The 26,333-nt window shown below is 39.2% G+C and overlaps 1 protein-coding gene, 1 long non-coding RNA gene and 1 other non-coding gene across 5 annotated transcripts in view; 1 reads left to right on the forward strand and 2 right to left on the reverse strand.

The window, feature by feature from the left end:
• Window positions 1-26,333, forward strand: part of FBXL7 (F-box and leucine rich repeat protein 7) — a 416,516-nt gene that overhangs the window by 207,041 nt on the left and 183,142 nt on the right. The window lies entirely within an intron of this gene.
• Window positions 7,206-10,893, reverse strand: LOC141278170 (uncharacterized). Its single transcript, XR_012330508.1, has 3 exons — window positions 10,779-10,893; window positions 10,315-10,384; window positions 7,206-7,265 (listed from the first exon to the last, which is right to left on the reverse strand). It is a non-coding gene; the product is annotated as an uncharacterized lncRNA (long non-coding RNA).
• Window positions 14,121-14,222, reverse strand: LOC117311985 (U6 spliceosomal RNA). The gene has a single exon (XR_004526173.1). It is a non-coding gene; the product is annotated as a U6 spliceosomal RNA (small nuclear RNA).

Here is a 26,333-nt window from a genome sequence, read left to right on the forward strand (position 1 = left end):
AATAAACATCGTTGTCCCTTCCTGGCTTCTGGTGGTGGCCATCAATCCTTGGTGATCCTTGGATTGTAGCTGCAGTCACCCCATTCTCTGCTTCTGTCACCCATGACACTGCCACTGTGTGTCTCTTTCCTCTTGCTAAAAGACACCAGTCATATTAGATTAAGGAACCTTTCTACTCCAGTATGACCTCATCTTTACTAAACTAATTACCTCTGCAAAAATCCTCTTTCCAAATACAGGTCACATTCTAAGGTGCTGGAAGTTAGGACTTCAGTATATCTTTTTGGAAGACTCAGTTTAACCCACAACAGAGTGGGGAAGGGGATGTGGCTAGAATAGGTCAGGGATTCTGAAATCAGAGTCAGTAACTGGTCCAGCATGACTCTCTAAAGGTCTCTTGAGAAACAAGCTAAAATTACAGGTTTCTTTAACCTGACCTCCAGAGTCTGACTTTGGAAGTATGAGATTGTGCCTTAGAATCTGTATTAATTACCCCTCTGCAGGAAATACCCACGTGGAGGAGCCCTACCAGAAGCATTCACTAAATTGATGTTTGACGAATGCACTGGGTAAATGATAAGTTATGACCACATAAAGCTTATGCAATAAGCACATGTAGCCACGTGTAATATCTTCACAGTGCACGGCCACCATGTGTTCCTCTATTCCGGCAGAGGCAGGTAAGTGGTGTTCACAGATTATGCTTGCTGAACTGATCACCCCATGCTTTTAAAGAAAATTAAGACTCCTCTTAACAGCAATTGTTTATAAAATTAAGCAAAGTTTCGATGTTTTTGTTTTTCCACTATTTTAACTATCAAAGGAATGAGGAAAATTGGGTCATTCACTCCCATGATGACTGTTTTCTTTTCATTAATAGTGGCAAAAGCTCTTCTTGAAGTGGAACCAAAATGCAAATATGAGCTCCCCCAGGCCTTTTAAGGATTTCAGGAGGCCATGCATTTGATCAAAATTGCATGTTTAAAAATCCTCCTTTCAGGATAGAATACAGATAGAATATAGATGGACTGAAGGTAAAAGCGCTCTTTGCTGCAGACACACTCAATAATATATACATTGTTAATCCCTGATCATTTCCAAGTAATTGTAGGCTTCTTCATGGAACCAATTTTCTGTTTTGGAGACTAAGATAATTCAAATTGCATGTCTTTAAGTATGATAATACGTGGAGTCTGCCAGTGGTTGCTTGTATAACCAATTGGATGTGAATGTGTGTGTCTTGCAATCTAGAGTTTTGTATTTAGTCCTTTCTTTGGCAAGTGAAGTCACACCAATTTAAGTATTAACAAGTGTGTCTCAGGATCACTGAGTTGCATGTTGAGTGGAATTTATAATTTTTATTATGTCGGCTGTTTCAAATAACACATTTTGAAAAAGCAAATGTGGTTGATATGTGAATCATTTGTACTCAGTTCATAGTTTCCTTTCATTTTTTTTTACTTATACTTGTGGTCCAAAGGGACTTTTTTCAGTAACAGTGTTATTGTTGCTGATCTGTATTTAGTTTGCAAAATTCCATCCAGTATGTCTATTTGCCTCTCTGGTGACGTGGCATATAAAGTGAGGTACAGATTTTTGATGATTCTTGGCATGTCTGGTGCATAAAGTATTTTGCCTAAATCATTATCTCATAGAAAGCATGTTTAGTATGAATTAGCAAATTTTAAACAGGTTTGTATACGGTATGCATAGATCTAGATTTAGGAAGAGTGCGAGAGGATGCAGATGAGTCTGTGAACTTTCCTCAGGGTCAGGTTGGCGATAGAATGGGAAAACTATTCCTATTCGTAGTATCTTTTTGGTTCTATCCTCCACTGAGGCTGAAACCTTGATTTCCAGAGTCTTAGAGAAGGGTTGCATATTTTCTAGAAAGACCCACTATTCTTCGTGTCTCTGCATCAATAGTCCTCAAAGAGAAGCAGGAGAATCTAAGCTGAATAACACGCGCACGCCAAATAGTCCAAAGACCAGCTATGGTATTCCACGTAAATATTTAGACCTTCACTGGAAAACAGCAGCTTCAGGCAAAGAGTAGCATATATATTATAGTTCAGTCTCAGAGTTAACCGGCTGTTCATCATCGAGTCATTGGGTTTTCTCACTTTGTTGTAATGGTTTCCTTTTGGCTGCAGCTCATCTTTTTTTTTTAACTTTAGAAACTGTATTTTAAAAAATTAATTTATTTTTTAAATTGAAGTATATTTGATATACAATGTTGTGTTGGTTTCATCTTCATCGTCATGCTTCAGTTGTTTCACTGGTGTACTAATTAATTAACGTAAAAATATTTTTCAAATATGATAAATAGTATAATGCAATAAAAGAGCAAAATGCAAAAATTAATGCATAAGGAAGAAAAGAAGAAATCCATGGGCTGTAAGACACTCCTCGTGAAATGGACGATTACAATGAAGATAATCTTGGTCTTTAGAATATTTATTCGTTCACCATGTATTTACTGAAGATTTCTATGTATCGGACATTGTTCTGACGATGAATGGAATGTGGTTTTCGCTTTAAAGACTCACAGGTTGGAAGGAAGTTAGTGAAGTAGATTAAGAATCACAGCATTGTGAAAATATGACCTTAGAGAAAGGAGGGCTGTGCCGTGGAGCACAGAGGCAGTCGTTCTTGAGAAGTAAAGAAAGTCAGGTCTTTGGTTTGCAAAGACCAGGTCCACTCAGATGAGCTCAAATAAAAATGGGGTCATTGAATGACATGAGGGATTTTCAGAGAAACAAAATGCAGAGGGTGTCTGGTCTCAAGAGTAGCCACTCCACATCTGGCTCTCTCCATCTCTAAGTGGTCTCATTCTGCTTCTTTCTACATGTACTTTCTCCAATACCAAGTCACTGGTATTTTATAGAACAACATACTTTTCTCAATAGGGTCTTTTTTCTTCTTTTGTTTTAAATAAAGTTGCCTGCAGTCATCTTCAAGGTTGCATTTTATGCTTAACAAATTAAGAAATTGGAAATTATTGACATTTCCAGTTCAGTCTTCTCTGTAGATCAAAATATTTATAAACAAGAAAATACTCTTTACAGTTTCTTAGGTACCTGCTAAGTTTGGAGCAAATTCTGCTAAATAGAGTTTATTCTTAATTCTAATGTTTAGTATTTAAATACATAACTATTTCAGACTGAATGTTTTCACATTTTATTTACAATGTTAATTTTTTCATAGACTTTTTTTTTTTTTTTTTTTTGCGGTACGCGGGCCCCTCACCACTGCGGCCTCTCCCGCCGCAGAGCATAGGCTCTGGATGCGCAGGCCCAGTGGCCATGGCTCAGGGGTCCAGCCGCTCTGCGGCATGCGGGATCCTCCCGGACCGGGGCACAAACCCGCGTCCCCCGCATCGGCAGGCGGACTCCCGACCATTGCGCCACCAGGGAAACCCCATAGACATTTTTTTATTAAAATTTTTTAATTGCGGTGTAGTCGACATACAATACTATATTAGTTTCAGGTGTCCATCATAGTGGTTTGACATTTACATACATTATGATCACCACAGTAAGTCCAGTAACCATCTGTCACCATACAAAGGTATTACAGTATTATTGATCATATTCCCTATGCTGAAATTATATCTCCGAGATTTACGTATTTTATAACTGGAAGTTTCTACCTCTTAATTCCCTTCACCAATTTCACCCAGCCCCCTCCCCCTCCCCCTTCCCCTCACCTACAGTGTTGAATTTTTAAATTGAGTTTACAGGGGTCATTCACAGTAATGTCAGATGTTTCACCTTTAACAGAATGAATTTCCAAAAATTTACTTTTGATTCTATGAACTGGATGAAGAAAACAAAGTTATTATTGGAATTAGCTGTATTTTGCATTTGAAGTATCAAATGATATTGACAAAATTTGCATGGTTTAACTTTTGAGAAGTTCTCCTCTGCTCATGGATCCAACATATGGACAGTTATTGCTTCACTTTTTGTATATGCATGAAACAACTTGGAACTGAAAATAAGCAAAAGTAATTCAACAAAGCATTGAATGGTCTAAATGAAAAGTCAGGGTTCATGGACGAATGTGATACACCTTGCACAGCCACACATGTTAACTTGTCAATTTTAGGCACAGTCTTCCTAAAATAACTTCTAACTTTTCATAGCAGTTATAATGCTTCTTCAATAGATCGTGTGTCTTATGGATTTCATAAGGTCAAAAAAGTTTTGGTAGAGTGCTGAGGCCAGAAACTAGATGATAAAAATAGGTGCTGATTTTGAAGGATGTGACCCATTTGATTCAAAAGTGGAGTGTTGGAATTTTATTTTTAATAATATAATATTTTATTTCTTTAAAAAAATTTATTTCTTTTATTTATTTATTTTTGGCTATGTTGGGTCTTCACTGCTGCAGGTGGGCTTTTCTCTAGTTGCAGCGAGCGGGGGGCTACTCTTTGTTGTGGTACGCAGGCTTCTCTTTGCGGTGGCTTCTCTTTGTTGTGGAGCATGGGCTCTAGAGCGCAGGCTCAGTAGTTGTGGCGCACGGGCTTAGTTGCTCTGCGGCATGTGGGATCTTCCTGGACTAGGGGTCGAACCTGTGTCCCCTGCGTTGGCAGGCAGATTCTTAACCACTGTGCCACCAGGGAAGTCCCAATAATATAATTTTTTAAATAATAAAATTTAATGTGCATTTCAGTCTCCTAAGTGTCAGTGACCTCACTGTAACTCAAAAAGTATATAGCATTCATAGACTAAAGATACACAGGAACAAATGCAATTATATTTTCCCCCAGAACACAAGGATACAACCAGCTAATATTGAGCAGAGCAGATAAACAAGGTCACACTCAGGCCGTGGCAGGTCCTAAGTGTCAGCCCTGAGGAGTAGGCTGGCATCTCAGTGCCACTTGACTCCTCTGTGTTCTTCATCCTTCGGTGGCCTGGGTTCCTGCTCTTTCTGCTGCTCCTGCTGCTTCAGGGTGGAGGGGCAAAATGTGCTGGGAGTCCACTGAGAAGGGTTAACCTAGAGGAGGAAGAGGAGGAAGATAGCCGCTCTTTCTGGAAGGGTGAAGAATTTACCCTTCAGGTCATCCGACTTAAATCTTGCTTGTGCTGTTCATGAACTTGGTGACTTAGGGAAATCCTTCAGTCTCTCGGGATCTCAGTTCCCTTATTTATAAAATGAGGAATTGGCATGATGACTTCTCTAACTTTGATATGAAAAGACTCCCAAGTTCTAGGACTTCTTCGGTGGTCCAGTGGTTAAGACTCCACCTTTCAGGGCTTCCCTGGTGGCACAGTGGTTGAGAGTCCACCTGCCGATGCAGGGGACTCGGGTTCGTGCCCCGGTCCGGGAGGATCCCACATGCCGCAGAGCGGCTGGGCACGTGAGCCATGGCCGCTGAGCCTGCGCATCTGGAGCCTGTGCTCCGCAACGGGAGAGGCCACAACAGTGAGAGGCCCGCGTGGCGCAAAAAAAAAAAAAAAAAAAGACTCCACCTTTCAAAGCAGGGGTCGGAGGTTGGACCCCTGGTTGGGGAACTAAGAGCCCACGTGCCTTGGGGTATGGCCGAAAAATTAAAAATAAATAATTTTTTTTTAAAAATAAATAAGTTGCACATCTCTTTAAAAATAAAAACAACAAAGACTCTAAGTTCTGTAATTCAATGGCAGAACTCTTTTTTTCCTTCCTCCCTTCCTTCTTTCTTTCTTTCTTCCTTCCTTTCTCTCTCTCTCTCTCTCTCTCTCTCTCTCTCTCTCTCTCTCTCTTTCTTTCTTTCTTTCTCTGTATGTTAGTTACAGAAACTATAAAACAGTAACATTTATTTTGACCTTTGAATGTAAGACAATTCTTTGAGGTAAAAAAGTTTTCTTCTGAGATTATTCAGGTAGAATCTTTGCATTCAACATAGGGATTCTGAAAGACAATTACAGAAAACAGCTATAATGCAGAACTCCTTGTGGTGATATCAAATCCAAGAATTAGATTCAAATCCTCTGACAGTTTTCCATCTCCATCAGTCATGTCCAAGTCAAGACATAACAGCATTTCTTCTGTTTCATCCCTTACGTTGGAGTTAAATTCTGCTGGAGACTACACTGCATGTTTTTATTTATTTTTTAAATCCAGAATGCTCTTTGTCATCTGACAGTGCACCATATTAAACTACTTAAAATGCTTTGTGAATGAAATCACATGTCTGAAATGTGGTGTCCGTTACCAGAGCTCTTGAAGGGCAGGCTTGGGTTTAGTCCGTCTCCTTTGTCTTACCTAGTTTCTCAGCCCCGGACATTCTTTCTCTCTCTCTTAAGGCAGATTTCTATGCATAGACAGTTCATTCAGATTGGTAGGGTGGATTGGGTTAAAAAAAAAAATGATGTGGGCAATTTTTACCTGGTTTAAATGGGTTAAAAAGAATCATGGTAATCAGAGCTTCAGGGCTGCCCCACCTCTGATTTTGTATTTTCTTTTAATTATTTATTTATTTAATATTTATTTATTTATTTATTTATTTGGCTGCCTTCTCTGTGATTGAAGAAGTGCATTGAATTTTCATAAACACGTAATTATCTAACTCCTTCCCAACTTAACATGTTTTGACATGAAATCCTTAAATACATATTAACAATCTCAGCGTTAGAGGCTAAGTACTGTAATGTACACATTTAAGCTCATGTACACAAGAATGTGAACTCAGGAAGGCAGGAATTCCTGTTTGTTTATTGTTATCTACCTTTTGTTGTCAACAGAGCTTGATGCTCTGTTTAATAGATTAAATTAACGAATTTAATCGATTTAATTTAATTTAATAGATTAAATTAACGAATATGAGGATAGCCCATGTCCACTGGAGGGTGAGAACCATGCCTGTTTTGTACGGCTCTGTAGCTACAGCCCCTAGAACGGTGTCTGTGTCTCATTTGTTGAGTGAATGAATGGACTTAGGGATTTGGTCCTTGTCATTCAAGTCTTGTTTGGGAGGCAGCTTGGCAAAATATTAAAGAGCAGGTACTAATTAGGTACCACAATGGTAAATAATCACTGGACACTCATATTTTAATTGTCCAAATGGTAACATAAAAATTGTTCTAGAGATTCAAAGTCGGAAAATAATATATAACATGCATTACCCCCAAAAGACTTTGACATTGTTGGATTATTTTTATTTCTTTATGTACTGAATAAATCTTTGAGTGCCTCTATGTTCCAGGCAGTATATCCGGTGCTGGTGAGTCAATAGTGAAGAAAAGAGTTGTAGGTCTTGCCCAAATTGAACTCATAATCTAATGGGGAAAAAAGTAATAAATAAAATGTTAATTTTTGAAGGGAAAAATGGGACGTTGTGATAGAGAATAACAGAGAATAGCTGCTCCAGAAAGGATAAACTCTAAGAATGGAACCTTTAAGCTGAACTTAAAGGGTGAGAAGGAGTCAGTTCTGTGAAAACATCCCAGGCAGAAGTATGTGTGCAAAGGCACTGAGGCAGCATGGAATTCAGTCACCAAGAGAGCTGTTCTCTATGGGAATAAAGAAAGAGGCAGGTACTGAATGATTTTGAACAGGAGGACATGGTCAATGAATGTACCACGATGAACATGATACAATGACATTTTAAGACATTCACCCTTGCTCAAAAGTGGAGAATGGATTCTGGTGCAGAAGATTGGAAGTGGGTGTTTAATAGTTCATCCAAGGAATGATGGTGAACTTGATTAAGGTATGTTGACTAAACAGTATATGCACAACCTAAAAGTTGAGAGTTATGTTTTATTTGGTGAGAATTTTTAGGACTTCAAGCCAGGGAGGCAGCATCTCAGGTAACCCTGGGAGAACTGCTCCAAGGAGGTGAGGGGGAGAGCCAGGATATATAGTTTTGCAGCAAAGGGCAGTTAGTCTGAACATCAAAGGATTATTGTTAATTAAGGAAAACTAGGTATCTCAAGTTAAGGAACTTGGCGCTTTTCTCTGTAGGGGAAGATGCAAGAGTCTGGGCTCCCTGAAACTGTTCCTTTGATATGCACCTTAGCTCTCTGGGGCCAGTGTTCTGTTTTCACATTCTGCGTTTCCTCAGGGCTCTCTGTGGGGAGTGGCTGCAGTCTGGTGGCTGCTAGATGGCAGGTGTTCTTTTCTTTCCTGAGTCCCCACAGAACTCACCAGCTCACTGTTGGCAGTGGCTGTGCTGTGATGACTGTGACATTTTTTGTTTACTGATATGACAGGCAGTATTCCATTCATCAGGTAGCAACAGTGATGAACACGAGGTACGGAAAGGTTTGAGGTAGGATTAAAGAATTTACTGTTGGAAGAAAGTAGAAGAGGGTTAAGGGAGAAGTAAGGAAGGAGGAATTCTCCCGGGCTCCTGGTTGAATTCATGGGAGATAATAGTGCTCTTTACTGAGGTGGAAAATACTGGCGCAAGGAGACAGATCTGGGGTGGGGAAGCATGGATTCAGTGGTGGACAAGTTAAGCTGGAGACGTCTGCCAGATAAACTCAGAGATGTCAGGGCAGAGCATGGAACTAGATTGTGAATGAGGATCTCAGAGGAGGCCTCTGAGCTGATGATATAGACGTGGGAATCTCTGACATGTTGAGGGCACAGCGATGGAGGACCAGCTGGGCATATTAAAATTCAAACCTTTAGTTTACAGAACATCTACCTGGGGCAGTGAACCCAGGAAAGCGCTTTTCTCATGCCCCGCTACTTTACCCAGTCTTTCACTCTTCACCTGGGCTTATACTTTCTCTACTTGCCCTAGGACCCCTGTCCACATGCATTCACTCTTCCTGACCTTGACTCAGTTCTTTAGTTATCTCTCTCACCTGCCCTAGTTTATCCTGCCATCTCCCACCTTTCTGCTCCAGCCCACCCTCCTTTCCGTCTCCTAACCTGGTCGCTCTCATCAGCTGCTTTTCAACCTTCAGACTCTCACTGTCTGCTACATACCATATTCTAAGTCCTACAAATCTCTGAAGGTGTGGCTTCCTTTCCAATATTATTATATATCTATCAGTACATCAGTAAAAATGAGTCTGCATTCCTACAAGAAGGAGGAGGAAGAAGAAAGGAATGGGGGGCGATTATTGGTTATAGGGCATTTGTAGATCAGGTTCCAATCTCCACGTGAATCAGGCAATAGAATTTGTTTTCATGAGACATCTCCCTCAAATTTTCAAGTAATGTCATGAGATAGAAACATTTTTTTTTACTAGGAAGATAAGATGCTAGATGATCAAGATTCCTGTTACTACCGAGCAGGACCCTGTAGGGCTCCTGGGCACAAAAGCCTTTGTGTCCCCCATTTCTTGATTATAGGAAATAGGCTTAATTCAGCCTCCGTGACCTTCCCTGAGTTCCTGTGGGCAGGTTCAGACACTTGCTAATTAGGGAATGGAGGGGATGCAGGAGATAAGGGAGGAACAGTCAAAAGAAACAATAGTACAGCCTTGGGCCAGGGTCCTGGTTCCCCAACAAGGGACATACATATCTTTGAGCTGTTTTGCAGATACTGAAACCCCTGCCAGGTGGGAGAAGTTGAAAAGGTATGGTGCCCACAAGCAGGTACACCCCAGAGGGGTTGGAACCAGAAGGTTGATGATGCCGACTCCCACTTACCTCCCCACCAACCAATCAGAAGATTGTCCATGAGCTGATCACGCCCTCTTTGATAGTTTTTTAGTTTATAGTTTATAGATCACGCCCTCCTTTATAGTTTTACTATAAAACTCCTCACTACCCGCTCCAAGTTGGGACACACAGTCTTGAGGGCATTCGCCCGCTGTGGCCCCCTTTGCTTCTCCTTCACCCAAAACTCTGTCTCCAAGAATTAATTCGGTGTTGGGTTGGGTACAGAGACCGGATCTGGCTTCACTATTACCATTTGAATTCCCTCTCAACACCATGAATATCCATAGTAGTACAGTATTTGATATATTTTAAGTTCTTAATAGTTACTGATTAAATGCAATTTGTTCTGTAAATATATCCAAAGGTTTTGAGAAGTATCACTCTGCGATACCTTATGCCACCACTCACTCTAACTGTTTACACCCTCAATCCTATATCTCTGTTGCCCATTTATCTGCATCCCCCCCTTTACTGGGCCTTGACGTCAGAGGTTCCAAGATTGTAACTTTTCCCCCAAAATTACCATGCCAATCTGATGAGCAGTTGTTTTAAATAGAAGTATAATTGACCTACAACACTATGTTAGTTCCAGGTGTACAACATAGTGATTCAATACTTCTATACGTTACAAAATGATCACTGTGATAAGTCTAGTTACCATGTGTCACTATACAAAGTTGATGAGCAGTTTTTTAAAGAACTCACTTTATAGTAATAATTTGCATCTCCTGGAGGCATGTTGAATTATTGATTACAGATCTTCTGGTGTTCATTCCTGAAAGGAAAATCAGCGAATCATCTTATTCAAATATTTTCCATACTCTCAGGTCCAGAAAAGACCAGTGTATGCAAATTGTACAAGGATTTTCAATATTCTTTACTACACGTAAAATTTCAGAGTGAATTCCACTTTAAGGTATCCATTTAGCATGGGGACAGGGATTTCATCTGTTAACATTTTGCTAGATTAAAAAAAAGTAATACCACGATAGTCTTTCTAGACTACCTGGATAACAACGTTTCTCTGTGTGCATACCTCACTATAAGTAGCTTTCATTTTTAGTAAAGAATCTATACAGTTTGAAAAAAATCTAAAGAATAAAAATCTAATGTTTTTAAACTGTATGTACTCGGGATGAACACACGACATGCTTGTTCGTGACACGTACTCTGTGCAGGGATGTTGTCATTTGGCTCTATTTCTGTACAAAGGGATCCAAGGCAAAAGAAGGTTGACCAGCTCTTTGCATTTGCCAGGTTGAAGCCAGGAGCTTCATGAGGAATTAGGAAGGCTCTTTGTGATTCCCCAAACACTTTGGAATCAGAAGAGCCCCAGAGCCCCAGAAGGCTGCCGTGTGACAATGGAGTTCCAAGAATGTTGTCACAAAGAAGGACTAAGCAGTTGTGAGAAGGAAGGGTTGACCTGTGACTTTCTAGAACCTTCAACGTTAAAATCTACTGGTTGGATCTGTTAGGAAATTTTCCCCAGGAATATAATGCAGTAGGAGTCAGAAGGTTAGACAGAAACCAGTTACAGAAATGGGTTTTATTGTTTGTTTGCTAGATCCGCCTATAAACCATATAAAGTGTGTTTGTGGAAGGGGTGTAGAATATGTCAACCTATCCACCATCCAGTGCTGTGATCATGCAGCCTTTCTTAGCCCAAATATTTTTCCTGACCATTCCCACCATTGGATATTGACTTCTTCTCATACTATTTTCACCTCAGTGCGTTGCCCTTCCTCAAAGGGCTATACTACTTTTCCCGCCAGTACAGAATTTCCAAAGGAGAAACCAGGGGTCTCTCTTGCTCTTGAAGTACTGTGTTGGAGTATTTACTGTTCAATCACCTTCAACAAATAATTGTTGAGCACCTACTTTGAAAGTTCTACAGAGGACAAAAGTGTAAATTACAGACCACAGGGATGTTTTTCCATCTGAGCTGGATGAGTCAGGCGAGTTCCTGTGCCCAAAATCACTTCAGTTTCTTGAAGCACCTACATGCCCTTCCGTCTTCATGGGAGAGCTTGCTTTAGCCACTGTGGGATTGTGTAAGTAGCCAGGAGTGGTGTCAGGAAATTCTTCTCTATGTGTCTCCAACGCAAGTTCCCTCTCTCCACCCTGTGTCTTTCCTCTTCTTTCAGCTCTCTCCCTTTACCTTTATTTCCTGTCCCACCTCTGTATCAACACCTCCTCTCTTTTTGTTTTTCTGCTGTATCTTGCTGTCTTCCTAAACTGGCCGACAACTATTTTTATTTCTCTGCCAAGCTTTGGATATGTATTTCCCGAAAGACCTAAAATGCTTTTCTACTTGCAGTTTCTCTCTCCATTCTAAATTTCTTCATGCCCAGGGGCTGAGTAGGTGTCTGATTAGGAATGATACCTGTCTGCCCTGGTTTCGAATCAGAACATCAGTTTGACATCTGAAGACAAATCACAGAGCTATACCCATCCTTTCCCAGTGTCGTCTGCTTACCGAGGTGCTTATACAAGTGGCCCCATCTCTAGAGATGGGGAAGAGTTCAGCCTGTCACCTGGTTCCCATTTCTCAGCTAATGGGACGGAGGCACAAACCTGTAAAACAAGTAGGTTTGTTTCCAATGAAAACCAGATGTGCTGAATCCCACCGGAGTACTGGGTCCACTCTCTGTCACGTGTCTTAGCAGGTGCGGAAGGGTGCCCTTACCTAATTTTCACTACTAATCAACCCCAGCATTCCTTTACCTGAAAAAGTAGCAATCCAAATAAACTTTCAGTTACTGTAGCTAGAAATTACAACCGCTCTCTGCAAGGAGCTGAACGGGAGTGCCACACTTAGCTTCTGATGCCAAATATCACATTGCCTGACATCTCGATGCTGAAGAGTTCTCTTTACCAGTTAATTTTTGCTTTAGGGAATGAACCACCAGTTATCAGATCCCCTGAACACTTGTATAAATCTCTGAGACAATATCTTCAGAAGGAAATAGTCCCTTTTTTTTCCTCTTTCGCTTCAAGAAACTTGTGCCAATAATCAAATGTGCTTTTATTCTCAGTTCTATTCACATGAATCCTCCAACTTATATCTTTTTCTTTCGGGTTTTCTTTGTTTTCAGACCAGAAGAGCACTTTAAGTAAAATTTATGGAATTTAAAAATGCCCAAGGCTTAATAACACACTGTTGGAATATTTGAATATAGCTGAATTTACAGCAGTAAAGTTATGTGTTGGAGGGTTGTTGGCAAAGGACAAAGGTTGGAGTTGTCCCAGGAAACATTTTCTCACATAGTTGGTCATTGACTCAAATGGCAAGTGTTCTGGAATCATACTCACGTGACATTGGTGGGTCTCTGGAAGTAAGAAGTTAGTTCCTTCTTATTGAAAGATCAAGAATGTGTGTTAAATGCAGCACCTGCTGTCTGTAAGATGCCAGGGCCAAGACTGGAGAAGTCCCTGGAGACACATAAGACCTGGGTCCTGCCCACAATGAACTTAACAATCTAGTTGGGAAGTTAAGACATTACATCGTGGTCCCAAAGACATCATTAAAGATGCAAACATTCTCGCGTCTACCTTCAAAATATACAGAGTCAGGGCATTTCTTATCATGTCCATTGCTGCCACCCTGCTCTAAGCCACCATCATCTCTCATCCCGATTATTGCTGTAATCTCCCAAGTGGTATCTCTGTGCTTCCACTGTGGCCCCGTTTAACCTACACTCAACAAAACAATCAAGGTGATCCAGTTAAAGAGTGAGTTGGATCATGTCAGTCCTCTGTCGAAAGCCCTTCGAAGCTCCTGGACCCACTCAGAGTAGAGCCAGTGTTCTTGCAGTATACAAGTGTTCTTGCAGTATACAAGGGTCTACACACAGTCCAGCCACCCACACCTTCTTTGACTCTCTGCTCTCAACTTTTACCAGTTTTCCTCTTGCATGTTCTGCTCCATCCATGCTCTCACCCCCTTGCTTTTCCTGGACTACACCAGGAATGTTGCGACCTCAGGGCCTTTGCACTTGCTGACCCCTCTGCCAGCAATCCTCTATACCCTGATGACTATTCACCCCTCACATGCTCAGGTGTTCATTCACAGTGAGGACTTTTTAGACCCCGTTATCTTAAACTGGGCTCTCATATGCACCCATTTGCGCACGTGCCCACACACACACTTTTTTTTTTAATTGGAGTATAGTTGCTTTACTCTGCTGTGTCAGTTTCTGCTGTACAGCAAAGTGAATCAGCCATTCGTATACATATGTTCCCTCTTTTTTTGGATTTCCTTCCCATTTAGGTCACCACGGAGCACCAAGTAGAGTTCCCTGTGCTATACAGTAGGTTCTCGTTAGTTACCTGTTTTATACATAGTAGTGTATATATGCCAATCCCAATCTCCCAATTCATCCCACCACTATCCCTTTCCCCCTTGGTATCCATACGTTTCTTCCCTATGTCTGTGTCTCTGTTTCTGCTTTGCAAATAAGATCACCTATACCATTTTTCTAGATTCCATATATATGGGTTAATATACTATAAAAAATACGGAACGCTTCCTGAATTTGCGCATCATCCTTGCACAGAGGCCATGCTAATTTTCTGTGTTCCCATTTTAGTATATGTGCTACCAAAGTGAGCACCACACACACTCTCTTGCTTGCTTTAACTTTTTTCCATATAGATACCACCATATGAAACCCTAATAGTTTGTGTGTTATCTGTCTTTTCCCCAGTAGGAGCTAAGCTAGTTTTTTTTTTTTTTTTCCAGTTTTGTTTGCCGTATCTTTAGCACCTAGAATGGTGCCTGACACACAGTAGGTGGCCAATAAATATTTATTGAATGATTATTGTTATTTTGAGCATGAGGTGTTGTATTAGTTTCTTTGGGCTGCTGTAACAAAGTATCACGAACTAGGTTGCTTAAAGCACAGACATTTATTGTCTCACAGCTCTGGAGGATAGAAATCTGAAATCAAGGTGTCTGCAGAGCCATGCTTCCTCTAAAATCTGTAGAGGAGAATCTTGACTTGCCTCTGCCAGCTTCTGGCAGCCTCAGGTGTCAACTTCAGCTGCAGCACTTCAATCCCTACCCCCGTTGTCACATGACATTCTCTCCTCATTTGAGGTGGAAGGAAAACTATTCCCTTTTATGTCATCTCACCTCCCTTTTTCCTCTAAAATTTGACCAGACTAATATCCCATCAATACAGCTCTGGTCCAGCATCTACTCAGACCAGAAACCTTCAGCATCTATAAGTTGTCTGAATTCTCTAGTCTAGAATTTGAGGTTTTCCACATTCTGTTTGCCATCCACTATCACATAACCTGTGACCTATCTAACTTGTAGGATTTGCTTCTCCCCATAGGTACCCTTTGGGGCATCCCCACACATGTCTCGTCTTATGCTTTTCTTTCAACCCTTCTTTAGTGAAACCATTACATAAAGACTTTCCTGCCATCTTCCTTCCTAAGTCCAACATCTCCATCTTCAAAGCATGCATGCAAGATTACCCCTACCTTTTTGAGGGCATTCATTATTTCCTATCCTGTCTTTTAGGTATATGTGAATGAAGCTTTTGTCTCCTCTAAATTAGGATGATAAACATACCAGTAGCGTGATTTTTTGGTTGATAAAACTTGTGAGAAGATTGTACATTTAAATTTTAATAAAGCTTTTGTTGTTCTGAATCAAAGAATGCGAGGTTTCAGATGTAAGAACATGTCTTTCCTCAGTTGTTTTCTGAGATAGCAATACACAGTGATGAAATGAGGTCAAGATTCAGAGGGAAGGGTTTGAGAAAGAAGAATTAAGAAATGTGGAGGAAGTTGGGTGGATGTTAAGAAGTCTGTGTTAGGGACTTCCCTGTCGGTGCAGTGGTTGAGACTTTGCCTTCCAAGGCAGAGGGTGCGGGTTTGATCCCTGGTGGGGGAGCTAGGATCCCACATGCCTTGCAACCAAAAACATAAAACAAAAGCAATATTGTAACAGATTCAATAAAAGACTAAAAATGGTCCACATCAAAAAAATCTTTAAAAAAAGTCTATATTAAATTGCATGTAGCCACCTTTGGGTCTCTTTTCAAGCACCTACACTCTCTTTGGAAAATGAATTATTTTACATATTGTGGTATGCCAAATAATGTCCTCTGGAAGATGGCCCCGTCATAATTCCTGGAACCTATGATATGCTAAGTTACGCGGCAAAAGGGACTTTGCGGGTATGATTAAGTTCAGGATCTTAAGATGGGGAGATTATTCTGGATTAGTCTGGCTGGATCCAGTGTAATAACAAGGATCTTTATAAGACAGAAGCAAGACAGTCAGTCTCTAAGAAGAAGATGTAATGGCAAAAGCAGAGAAGAAAAGAAGGCTTCATGACAACAGAAGCAGAGAGAGACTGAAATGCTGGCTTTGAAGGTGGAGGATGGGGCCATAAGCCAAAGAATGCAGTTGGCCTCTAGATGCTAGGAATGGAATTCTCCCTTAGAACTTCCAGACAGAATACAGACCTGCTGACACCTTGATTTTAGGACTTCTGTCCTCCAGAATTATAAGATAATAAATTTGTGTTGTTTTGAGTGACTTAGTTTTGCAGTAATTTATTACAGTGGCAATAGAAAACTAACACATATTTTAAGGCGCTGACAATTAAAAGCAGAGACCAGGGTTTGGCAATCTTTGCTGTAAAGGACCATATAGTAAATATTTTAGGCTTTGTGGGCCATCTGGTCTCTGTTACAATTACTCAGCTCTGCCATATAGCATGAAAGCAGCCAGAGACAAGATGTAAATAAATGGCTGTGGCTGTGTTCCAATAAAACTTTATTTACAAAAATAGGCAATAGACTGGATTTCGCCCATGGGCTGTAGCTTGCTGATACATGGTGTAAACCAATGCCTCATAATTGTTTATTGTTTTAATTTATACTTCATCTTATTCTGGAATCTCAGTCCTGTTTATGTATGCCACATGACCCACTGAACAGAACATTCAACAATGGTCTGAAATTGGTTCTCCAACCAGAAACATTAAGATTTTTAAGTGAAGATGCAGCTTATTATTAACATTCTACAGTCATCTTTAATTCCTCGGTACTTGCATATTGCAAGGATTGTATCCTAGAGGTGTAAATAGCAGTGCTAAATGATTCTGGCTTGATTTGCTCAAGTGAGAAGACCATACTGTATTTTCACAAAGCCTCTAGAATTTCTAATGCTAAGAATATGCACATCTCATGAAAATGTATTTCATCAAGCACTGTCTACAGAGGATTAAACTAAACTGTAAAACCATGTTTTTTGTGTACAGACGTCACGATTGCTAATGCTCTTTTGTTTATAATTTCTCCCTGGGACATCTCTCCTGAGGCAAATGTTCCCTCAGCAGAGGAGGTACTGTACAGACAGTGTGATTTTTAGCCAAAAAAATTGCTGCACGTGGGGATTCTTATTAGACTTGTGTTGTACTTCTCTTTGCTTTGTGAACCTGACCCCAAACATCTGTGTAAATGTGGCAAGTTAAAACAGCTTGCTTATACCTGGCTTGCCAAATACAGTTCTGTTTTCATCATGTTTATATCAGGATTACATGACATTGGCCCACCTCCCGTGCCTGCTGGCTTCCTTCTCCTTTCTTCCTTGTTCATCGTGCTGACCTCCAACCTTAACGGCTCATACTCCATCCTACCCCCTCCACGGTCAGACCTGCATCATCACTACTTCCTTTGCAACTTCTCCTAACATTCTTCTGGTCTATATGTGGATTAGTTAATTCATGTCACATGAAGCTTTACTGTTGGCATGATTTTTGCATGCACGCTACTAAATTACAGATGCTCATATTCAGAAACTAACATAATTTTTTATAGTTCATAATACTTCGTATAATATTAAATAAATATTATCTGGCTTATTGATTGCTAGATTTTTTACTTAATTTGATTCTTTGGGTTTTTAAAAAATATTTTTTAGAATACTTTTAGGTTCACAACAAAATTGAAAGGAAAGATAATTCCCATACACCTCCTACCCCTACACATGCATAGCCTCCTCTGTTATCAACACCACTCACCAAAATGGTACCTTTTTTACCAAGGATGAACCTACATTGACACATCATAATCCCCCAAGGTCCATAGTTCACTTTAGGGCTCACTCTGGGTATGTGCATTCTGTGGGTGGACAAATATATAATGACATATATCCATCATTATAATATCATACAGAGTATTTTCATTGCCCTAAAAATTCTTTGTGCTCTGTCTATTCATCTCCACCCATGCACTAACACACATACACTCCTGGAAGCCACTGTTTTCTTTTTTTTTTTTAAATTGTCTCTATAGTTTTGCTTTTTCTAGAATGTCATATAGTTAGAATCATAACAGGTAACTTGTTAGATTGACTTCTTTCACTTAGTAATATGCATTTAAGATTCCTTCATGTCTTTTCATGGCTTGATAGCTCATTTATTTTTAGCATGGAATAATATTCCATTGTCTGGGTGTACCACAGTTTATCCATTCACCTATTGAAGGACATCTTGGTTGCTTCCAAGTTTGGGCAATTATAGATAAAGCTGCTATAAACATCCGTGTGGACATAAGTTTTCAGCTCCTTTGGGGAAATAACCAAGGAGCACAATTACTGGATCATATGAAAAAAGTAGGTTTAGTTTTTGCAGAAACTGCCGAATTGTTTTCCAAAGTGGCTGTACCATTTTGCATTCCACCAGCAGTGTGTGAGAGTTCCTGTTGCTCCTCATCCTTGTCAGCATTTGGTGTTGTCAGTTTACTGGATTTTAGCCATCCTAATTGGCATGTAGTGCTATCTCTTTATTTTAATTTGTGTTTCCCTGATGACATATAATGGGGAGCATCTTTTCATAACTTTTTAACCATCTGTATATCTTTTTGGTGAGGTGTCTGTTAAGGTCTTTGGTCTATTTTTAATTGGGTTGTTTATTTTCTTATTACTGAGTTTTAAGTGTGCTTTGTATATTTTGGATAACAGCCCTTTGTCAGATGTGCCTTTTGCAAATATTTTCTCTAAGTCAGTGGCTTGTCTTCTCATTTTCTTGATGTCTTTTTCAGAGCAGAAGTTTAAAATTTTAACAAGGTCTAGTTATCAATTATTTCTTTCTTGGATTGTGTCTTTGCTGTTGTATTTAAAGTCACTGTCATATATAACAGCGGCCCCCAATCTTTGTGGCACCAGGGACCGGTTTCGTGGAAGACAATTTTTCCACGAACATGGGGTGGGGGGATGGTTCAGGCAGTAATGCGAGTGATGGGAAGTGGGAGATGAAGCTTTGCTTGCCCACTGCTCGCCTCCTGCTGTGCAGCCAGTTCCTAAAAGGGGGTTGGGGACCCCTGATATACAAGGTCATCTAGGTTTTCTCCAGTGTTACCATCTAGGAGTTTTATACTTCTGTGTTTAGATTTAGGTCTGTGATCCATTTAGAGTTAATTTTTGTGAGGCATGTAAGGTCTGTATCTAGATTCATTTCTTTTTTTTTGCATGTAGATGTCCAGTTGTTCCTGCACCTTCTGTTGAGGAGACTTATCTTTGCTCCATTGTATTGCCTTTTCTCCTTTGTCAAAGATCAGTTGACTCTATTTATGGGGGCCTGTTCCTGGGCTCTTTATTCTGTTCCATTGATCTATTTGTCTATTCTTTCAACAATACCACAGTGTCTTGATTACTGTAGCTTTATGTTAAGTCTTGAAGTTAGGTAGCATCATTGTTCCAACTTTGTTCTTCTTCAGTATTGTGTTGGCTGGTCTGTATCTTTTGCCTTTCATATAAACTCTAGAATCAGTTTGTTGATATCATACAATAGCTTGTTGGATTTTTTATCATGATTGCATTGAATCTGCAGATCAAGTAGGGAAGAACTGACATCTCGGCAATATTGAATTTCTCTATCTGTGAATACAGAATATCTTTCCATTTATTTAGTTCTCCTTTAATTTTGTTGATCAGAGTTTTGTAGTTTTCCTTACACAGAGCTTGTACATTTTGTAGACTTAGGCTTAAGTATTTCATTTTGGGGGGGTGCTAATGTAAATAGCATTGCATTATTAATTTTAACTTTCCTTTGAACATTGTTGGTGTATAAGAAAGCAATTGACTTTGTTATACCTGTATCCTTCAACCTTGCTATAATTACTTATTAATTCCAGGAGTTTTTTGTTTATTATTTCAAATTTTCTACGTAGAGGATCATGTCATCTGCAAAGACAGTTTTAAACCTTCCTTCCCAATCTGTATACCTTTTATTTCTTTTTCTTACGTTATTGCATTAGCAAGTACTTCCACCATGATGTTGAAAAGGACTGGTGAGAAAGGACATCCCTGCTTTGTACTTGATCTTAATGGGAAAGCTTTGAGTTTCTCACCAGTAAGTATGATGATAGCTATAGGTTTCCTGTAGATAGTCTTTATCAAGTTGAGAAAACTCTGCTTTATTCTTAATTTACTGAGAGTTTTTATTATGAATGGGTGTTGGATTTTGTCAGATACTTTTTCTGCATCTATTGCTGTGACTTGTTTTTCCTTTTTTAGTCTGTGATAGATTACATCAATTGATTTTCAAATGCTGAACCAGCCTTGCATACCTGGGATAAATTCCACCTTGTCATGGTGTATACTTCTTTTTAATGCATTTTTGGATATGATTTGCTAATATTTTGTTGAGGATGTTTGCATCAATGTTCATGAGAGATATTCGTCTGTAGTTTCCTTTTCTACTAATATCTTTGTTTAGTTTGGGTATTGGGATAATACTGGCTTCACAGAAAATATTCCCTTTGTTTCTATCCTTTGATAGAGATTGTAGAATTGATGTAATTTCTTCTTTAAATATTTGGTAGAATTCATCAGTGAACCCATGTGGGTCCAATCCTTTCTTCTTTGGAAGATTATTAATTATTGATTCAATTTCTTTTATATTGGGTTGGCCAAAAAGTTTGTTCAGGTTTTTGCTTAACATCTTATGGTATAGGCCTATTCAGATTATTTATTTCTTCTTGTGTGAGTTTTGGCAGATTGTGTCTTTGAAGAAATTGGTCCATTTCATCTACTTTATCAAATTGTGGGCATAGAGTTGTTCGTAGTATTCTTTTATTATTCATTTAATTTTCAATAAGATCTGTAGTGAGGTCCCTTCTTTCATTTCCAATGTTACTAATTTATGTCCTCCCTCTCTCTCTCTCTTTTTTTTTTTTTTTGTTACCTTGGGTAGAGACTTATTTTATTTATTTATTTATTTATTTATTTATTTATTTATTTATTTATTGGCTGTGTTGTGTCTTCATTGCTGTGTGTGGGCTTTCTCTAGTTGCGGCAAACGGGCTACTCTTCATTGTGGTGCATAGGCTTCTCATTGTGGTGGCTTCTCTTGTTGTGGAGCATGGGCTCTAGGCATGTGGGCTTCAGTAGTTGTGGCACACAGGCTCAGTATTTACGACTCATGAGCTCTAGAGCACAGGCTCAGTAGTTGTGGTGCACAGGCTTAGTTGTTCCGCGCCATGTGGGATCTTCCCAGACCAGGGCTCGAACCCGTGTCCCCTGAATTGGCAGGCGGATTCTTAACCACTGAGCCACCAGGGAAGTCCCAAGCCTTATTGATTTTATTGATCTTTTTGAAGAACCAGTTTTTAGCTTCATTGATTTTCTCTATTGATTTCCTCTTTTTTGTTTCATTGATTTCTACCCTAATTCTTAATATTTCTTCTGCTTACTTTGGATTTACTTTGCTTTTCTTTTTCTAGTTTCCTAAGGTGGTAACTTAAATTGTTGATTTTAGATCTTTATTCTTTTCTAATCTATGCATTCCATACCATAATTTTCCCTCTAAACACTGTTTTTGCTACATTCCACAGATTTGATATGTTGTGTTTTCATTTTCAGGTAGTTCAAAATATTTTTAAACTCACCTTGAGATTTCTTCCTTGACCCATGTATTTTTCAGAAGTTTGCTGTTTAATCTCCATGTATTTTGTGGTTTTCCAGTTAACTTCTGTTTTTGAATCCTAGTTTAATCCCATGTGGTCTGAGAGCAGGCATTGTATAATTTCTATTCTTTTACATTTGTTAGGGTGTGTTTTATGGCCCAGAATGTGGTCTATCATGGTGAGTGTTCCCTGTGAGCTTGAGAAAAATGTGTATTCTGCTACTGTTGAATGAAGTAGCCTGTAGATGTTAATTATATCTAGTTGAGTGATGGTGTTATTGAGTTCAGCTATGTCTTTACTGATTTTCTGCCTACTATATTTGCTCATTTCCGAGAAAGGGGTTTTCTTTGGATTATATTGAGAAATATGCTAGTGATTTACAACAGAATTTTTATTTTTATTTTACCTTTTCAGTTACAGCTAGTGTTCACTTAATATTTTAGAGAAAGCAGTCTACTCTGATTTCCAGATTTGCTTAGTGGCTGTCATTTATATTAAAAATCATATTGGATGATAACATTTAATTAATATCTTGGAAGCAAAGAATAATGAGGAACATTTTTGATTTGCATATGGCTTTACCTAAACTATTCCAGAAAATTAAGAAATTTTATTATCTTCAAAAACTTACAGAGAGAAAAGTCCAGAGTCTCCTGACATGGACTGATTTTAGTTTAAATATTCTGCCATGTAAGGCCCTATACATTTGCCAGGCCTCAGTGAATATGCCACTTGGTATGCAGAGCTATGTTTGGTAGTGCATTTCTATTTTCTTTCCAGTTCCCAGCAACACCTGGTCTTTGTATTCTGCTGTCTCATAGGGATGATGACCATGTTGTTGGTCTAGTTTCCTAGTGTATACTTTAAGCCACCCAGCAGATATAAAAAGTAGAATTCTACTGAGATTCCTTTACAGACTGTTCTAAGGATGTTCATTTAAAATGCGTAAGTGCTGAGCACTGAAACCATCCTTTTTTTTAAAAAAATTCTCTCACCACCTACTCCACTGAAAAAAGTTATCATGATTTGTTAGTGAAGTAGACATTCTGATGCCCAGAGGTATTGCAGACCAGTGGTCAGGACATAATAAGAAACTACACTAAAAGTGCTTGCTTGCCATCTTTCATATTGTACTCTTGGAATGAGTGAGAAAAGGTGAGTGAAAAGTTGACTGCAAATAATTACATAAAAATAGATATGAGACATTGCTCCACAATATCACTTCTGATATACACCCGTCCAGGATATGAAACCTTAATCTAAGTGTGAGAAAACAGACATTTCCAAATGGAGGAATGTTATGCAAAATAATTGATCTGGGCTCTAAAAAATGCCAATGTCATGTAAGTCAAAAGAGTCTGGGGGTTATACTACAAAGCTACAGTAATCAAGACAGTATGATACTGGCACAAAAACAGAAATATAGATCAATGGAACAGGATAGAAAGCCCAGAGATAAACCCACGCACGTATGGTCACTTTATCATTGATAAAGGAGGCAAGAGAATACAATGGAGAAAAGACAGCCTCTTCAATAAGTGGTGCTGGGAAAACTGGGCAGCTACATGTAAAAGAATGAAATTAGAACACTCCCTAATACCGTACACAAAAATAAACTCAAAATGGGTTAAAGACCTAAATGTAAGGCCAGACACTATAAAACTCTTAGAGGAAAACATACGCAGAACACTGTATGACATAAATCACAGCAAGATGCTTTTTGACCCACCTCTTAGAGAAATGGAAATAAAAACAAAGATAAACACATGGGACCTAATGAAACTTCAAAGCTTTTGCACAGCAAAGGAAACCATAAACAAGACGAAAAGACAGCCCTCAGAATGGGAGAAAATATTTGCAAATGAAGCAACTGACAAAGGATTCATCTCCAAAATTTACAAGCACATGCAGCTCAATATCAAAAAAACGAACAACCCAATCCAAAAATGGGCAGAAGACCTAATAGACATTTCTCCAAAGAAGATACACAGATTGCCAACAAATACATGAAAGGATGCTCAACATCACTAATCATAAGAGAAATGCAAATCAAAACTACAACGGGGCTTCCCGGGTGGCTCAGTGGTTAAGAGTCTGCCTGCCGATGGCAGGGGACACGGGCTCAAGCCCTGGTCTGGGAGGATCCCACATGCCGTGGAGCAACTGAGCCCGTGCACCACAGCTACTGAGCCTGTGCTCTGGAGCCCGCGAGCCACAACTGCTGAAGCCCGCACACCTAGAGCCTGTGCTCCGCAGTGGGGGAGGCCATGCAATGAGAAGCCTTTGTGCCACAGCAAAGAGTGGCCCCCACTCACTGTAACTGGAGAGGGCCTGTGTGCAGCAGCAAAGACCCAATGCAGCCAAAAATAAATACAATTAAATTAAAAAAAAAAACCTACAATGAGGTATCACCTCACACCAGTCAGAATGGACATCATCAAAAAAAGCTACAAACAGTAAATGCTGGAGAGGGTGTGGAGAAAAGGGAACCCTTTTGCACTGTTGGTGGGAATGTATATTGATGCAGCCATTATGGAGAACAGTATGGAGGTTCCTTAAAAAACTAAAAATAGAACTACCGTACGATCCAGCAATCCCACTACTGGGCATATACCCTAAGAAAACCATAATTGAAAAAGAGTCATGTACCACAATGTTCATTGCAGCTCTGTTTACAGTAGCCAGGACATGGAAGCAACCTAAGTGTCCATCGACAGATGAATGGATAAAGAAGATGTGGCACATATATACAATGGAATATTACTCAGCCATAAAAGGAAATGAAATTGAGTTATTTGTAGTGAGGTAGATGGACCTAGAGTCTGTCATACAGAGTGAAGGAAGTCAGAAAGAGAAAAACAAATACCGTATGCTAACACATATATATGCAATCTAAAAAAAAAAAAAGGTTCTGAAGAACCTAGGGGCAGGACAGGAATAAAGATGCAGACATAGAAAATGGGCTTGAGGACACGGGGAGGGGAAAGGGGAAGCTACGATGAAGTGAGAGAGTGGCATGGACATATATACACTACCAGATGTAAAACATATCTAGTGGGAAGCAGCTGCATAGCACAGGGAGATCAGCTCGGTGCTTTGTGACCACCTAGAGGGGTGGGATAGGGAGGGTGGGAGTGAGAGGCAACAGGAAGGAGATATGGGGATATATGTATATGTATAGCTGATTTACTTTGTTATACAGCAGAAACTAACACACCATTGTAAAGCAATTATACTCCAATAAAGATGTTAAAAAAGAAAAGTCTGGGGGAATGTTCTAGATTAAAGGATCCTTGATCAGATCCTAGATTCAAATATAAAATAAAATAAAATTTCCCAGCTTTACAGGACATTATTGAGCCAATGGAAAAAATTTAAATATAGAGTTTCTATTGATAAGGGTATATGAATCATTGTTAAATTTTCTGTGTATGATGATTGTATTGATGTGATGTGGGATATTTCATAAGAGGGTATATGCCGAAGTATTTTTGAGATTTAGAGTCACAAGATTTGCAACTAACTCTCAAGTAATTCTGAGAAAGAGAGTGTTTCTATGTGTGTACACCTATACATACGTACACACATATGTACACATATACTTGTGTATTATTCATATCTGTAAATATAAGAGAGAGAGAGAATGTGTAAACATTAACAATTGGTAAATCTTGGCATATAGGTGTTTGTTGTACTATTCTTCCAAGTTTTTCCATAAGTTTGACATTTTTCAAAACAAAAATTGGGGGATAAGTAGACAACGAATCCCAAAGGGTCTTTTCCCCAGGCTTTTGTTTGGACATTAGTTAAGGTTCAGGTAAACGAAAGTGGAAAATCCTGAAGCTACCCAAATAAATAATCCGTTCTTATCTTTTGCAATATTTGGATATTTTAGTACTTACAGACAAGGCCAGTTGAAGACTAGCTAAATAAATATCTTTATATATTTGACCCTTTAAGGGATGACTTTAAATAAACAAACAAATAAAATAACAGCCAAGCATCCAGGCACTGTGATAATCACAAGTTTTTGATTTGGAAATGTTTCCCAGTTTGAGAGTTATTGCTTTCAGCTGTAATAATAACGGGCTTTTCCTCTAAGGGAAAAATATGTGATGTTTAAAATAAATATCATCAGTACAGTTTTGCACTGTTGAGAAAACATAAATGACCTTTTTTTCTTTAAACATTCAGATCACCCAAAAAAGTCTCATGAATGTGTATTGGGGGAGACAGAATTTCAACTGACTAAGAGGTGATAAAAAGACTAGTTACAAGAGGGCTTCACCATCATTTTGAACAGCTCCAAAGCCCTTTTGTTTGTGGCCTTCACACAAGGAGAAGCTCAGAGTTTTGTCCAAGCAAGTTGGCTTTATGTTCCTACTGAAATCTGCATTTTGACCGTTGAATACAATTCAGGATGGAACTGTAAGCTCAGACGATGCCATTACTTACTTCCTAGGAGTTGACTCAAACCAGTGTTGTTCTGAACAGTGTGGTATCCTAAAAGGGTTTACACATATCTCCAGGGAACAGCCAAAGACTTGAACACATCTTTTTGGTGAGATTTCACATCCTCACTTTTTGTCTTATGAGAAAATAGTAACAAGTTTCGTCTTTGTTCCCTCAATCTGACATGATAAATCTTTCAGCAAGAAGATGTTTTTCTTTAACTGAAAAAATATCCAGAACTATAGTGAATATCATTATTTGAGTAGCCATGATTTTTCTGACACCACACTAGTTGAATTACCTACAGTTATGAGATACCAACACCACAAGAGCCCTGTAGGA

This window comes from Tursiops truncatus, chromosome 3 (genome assembly GCF_011762595.2).
Source record: "Tursiops truncatus isolate mTurTru1 chromosome 3, mTurTru1.mat.Y, whole genome shotgun sequence".
NCBI lineage: Eukaryota > Metazoa > Chordata > Mammalia > Artiodactyla > Delphinidae > Tursiops > Tursiops truncatus.